The sequence below is a fragment of the Alosa pseudoharengus genome, unplaced genomic scaffold (genome assembly GCF_046254945.1).
Source record: "Alosa pseudoharengus isolate Yale_2024_CS ecotype anadromous, Long Island Sound unplaced genomic scaffold, YU_APseudo_1.1 YU_APseudo_1.1_scf_12, whole genome shotgun sequence".
Taxonomy (NCBI): domain Eukaryota; kingdom Metazoa; phylum Chordata; class Actinopteri; order Clupeiformes; family Clupeidae; genus Alosa; species Alosa pseudoharengus.
The window spans coordinates 190001-192500 of record NW_027468587.1 but is presented as its reverse complement, the minus strand read 5'-3'; the positions used below and the strand labels follow the sequence as shown (position 1 = coordinate 192500).

At 56.8% G+C, this 2500-nt stretch overlaps 7 non-coding genes across 7 annotated transcripts in view; all 7 read left to right on the top strand.

Moving 5' to 3' along the window:
• trnae-uuc (transfer RNA glutamic acid (anticodon UUC)) overlaps positions 1-17 on the top strand; it is a 72-nt gene extending 55 nt beyond the window's left edge. The window contains exon 1 of the tRNA in view: positions 1-17. This exon is cut by the window's left edge and continues 55 nt beyond it. This is a non-coding gene — a tRNA (tRNA-Glu).
• Positions 18-482: 465 nt separating this feature from the next.
• On the top strand, positions 483-554 carry trnah-gug (transfer RNA histidin (anticodon GUG)). Its single transcript has one exon. It is a non-coding gene; the product is annotated as a tRNA-His (tRNA).
• A 193-nt stretch (positions 555-747) lies between these two features.
• Positions 748-820, top strand: trnar-acg (transfer RNA arginine (anticodon ACG)). The gene has a single exon. It is a non-coding gene; the product is annotated as a tRNA-Arg (tRNA).
• Positions 821-1032: 212 nt separating this feature from the next.
• On the top strand, positions 1033-1104 carry trnae-uuc (transfer RNA glutamic acid (anticodon UUC)). The gene has a single exon. It is a non-coding gene; the product is annotated as a tRNA-Glu (tRNA).
• A 465-nt stretch (positions 1105-1569) lies between these two features.
• Positions 1570-1641, top strand: trnah-gug (transfer RNA histidin (anticodon GUG)). Its single transcript has one exon. It is a non-coding gene; the product is annotated as a tRNA-His (tRNA).
• Positions 1642-1834: 193 nt separating this feature from the next.
• trnar-acg (transfer RNA arginine (anticodon ACG)) lies at positions 1835-1907 on the top strand. Its single transcript has one exon. It is a non-coding gene; the product is annotated as a tRNA-Arg (tRNA).
• Positions 1908-2119: 212 nt separating this feature from the next.
• Positions 2120-2191, top strand: trnae-uuc (transfer RNA glutamic acid (anticodon UUC)). The gene has a single exon. It is a non-coding gene; the product is annotated as a tRNA-Glu (tRNA).
• The last annotated feature ends 309 nt before the right edge of the window (positions 2192-2500 follow it).

The following is a 2500-nucleotide window of genomic DNA, read 5'->3' as shown; positions in this document are numbered from 1 at the left end:
GACTCCCGGTATGGGAAGTGCTTTTGGCTTCCCGTCACTGTGGGCTCTTTCCCAGTAAAGCCCTCGGCTTAAGGCATTGCCCCCCAACAGTGCAGTCTGTCTCCACCTGCATGGGCTCTCCTTCACCTGCTGGACACCTTTCACATGGCTAAAGACTGTCTCCTTCAGCTTTGTGAACCGTGCCCTTCTTCAGCTGCTTTTCCCAGCCTTCAGCGTCTCTCCAACTCTTTCACACGCACATGTGTGCCGAGAGGCAGGGAAACGTCAGCGTTTGGCCATTTGTGGATTGGTGCCTGTGGGTCGAGGCGGGTGTTTGGTGTTTTCTGCAAATTAGCAGCACCCACAACTCGTTTACGGAGTGGAAACTGCAGCCGAGGAGTGCTCAGAGGAGCCAGCGCGAAACTCGTCAAAGGCTGGTCACAGAGCACACACTCTGAGAGAGGAGCTTTACTGCGGCCGGGAGAGCACGCAGCCCGTGGTTAGCCGTGATCGTATAGTGGTTAGTACTCTGCGTTGTGGCCGCAGCAACCCCGGTTCGAATCCGGGTCACGGCAGCTTTTGCACATTTCTGGATTATTGCCCTCAAGCCCGGGAAAAAGTGGGTGTGCAAAGCTGGACCTCGCCATGTCGGCTCATCTGTCTTCTTGAGGCTTAGGAAGAATGGAAGAATGCAGCTCTGCGCACCGTGCTGCTGTCGCATCGTCTCTGGAAACACACTGATCGCATGCTAGTCAGCTGGGTCTGTCAGGGCCAGTGGCGCAATGGATAACGCGTCTGACTACGGATCAGAAGATTCTAGGTTCGACTCCTGGCTGGCTCGGCGGCAACTTTTGACCCCGCGCCGGGAGGACCGCCACGCTGGCCTTCTGCCCTCTGCTGGCCAGTAGATTTGCCGCGGCCTTCAGTGGGCCTGCATGTCCTCTCTCGTCAAAAGCCAGTCAGCCGCTCCCGGACCTCAGTCACACTCCTTTCTGTCCAGCACAAATGCATGCGCGCCTTTGCTTTTCTACAAGACGGTGGCAGAGTGCCTCCTCCCATATGGTCTAGCGGTTAGGATTCCTGGTTTTCACCCAGGCGGCCCGGGTTCGACTCCCGGTATGGGAAGTGCTTTTGGCTTCCCGTCACTGTGGGCTCTTTCCCAGTAAAGCCCTCGGCTTAAGGCATTGCCCCCCAACAGTGCAGTCTGTCTCCACCTGCATGGGCTCTCCTTCACCTGCTGGACACCTTTCACATGGCTAAAGACTGTCTCCTTCAGCTTTGTGAACCGTGCCCTTCTTCAGCTGCTTTTCCCAGCCTTCAGCGTCTCTCCAACTCTTTCACACGCACATGTGTGCCGAGAGGCAGGGAAACGTCAGCGTTTGGCCATTTGTGGATTGGTGCCTGTGGGTCGAGGCGGGTGTTTGGTGTTTTCTGCAAATTAGCAGCACCCACAACTCGTTTACGGAGTGGAAACTGCAGCCGAGGAGTGCTCAGAGGAGCCAGCGCGAAACTCGTCAAAGGCTGGTCACAGAGCACACACTCTGAGAGAGGAGCTTTACTGCGGCCGGAAGAGCACGCAGCCCGTGGTTAGCCGTGATCGTATAGTGGTTAGTACTCTGCGTTGTGGCCGCAGCAACCCCGGTTCGAATCCGGGTCACGGCAGCTTTTGCACATTTCTGGATTATTGCCCTCAAGCCCGGGAAAAAGTGGGTGTGCAAAGCTGGACCTCGCCATGTCGGCTCATCTGTCTTCTTGAGGCTTAGGAAGAATGGAAGAATGCAGCTCTGCGCACCGTGCTGCTGTCGCATCGTCTCTGGAAACACACTGATCGCATGCTAGTCAGCTGGGTCTGTCAGGGCCAGTGGCGCAATGGATAACGCGTCTGACTACGGATCAGAAGATTCTAGGTTCGACTCCTGGCTGGCTCGGCGGCAACTTTTGACCCCGCGCCGGGAGGACCGCCACGCTGGCCTTCTGCCCTCTGCTGGCCAGTAGATTTGCCGCGGCCTTCAGTGGGCCTGCATGTCCTCTCTCGTCAAAAGCCAGTCAGCCGCTCCCGGACCTCAGTCACACTCCTTTCTGTACAGCACAAATTCATGCGCGCCTTTGCTTTTCTACAAGACGGTGGCAGAGTGCCTCCTCCCATATGGTCTAGCGGTTAGGATTCCTGGTTTTCACCCAGGCGGCCCGGGTTCGACTCCCGGTATGGGAAGTGCTTTTGGCTTCCCGTCACTGTGGGCTCTTTCCCAGTAAAGCCCTCGGCTTAAGGCATTGCCCCCCAACAGTGCAGTCTGTCTCCACCTGCATGGGCTCTCCTTCACCTGCTGGACACCTTTCACATGGCTAAAGACTGTCTCCTTCAGCTTTGTGAACCGTGCCCTTCTTCAGCTGCTTTTCCCAGCCTTCAGCGTCTCTCCAACTCTTTCACACGCACATGTGTGCCGAGAGGCAGGGAAACGTCAGCGTTTGGCCATTTGTGGATTGGTGCCTGTGGGTCGAGGCGGGTGTTTGGTGTTTTCTG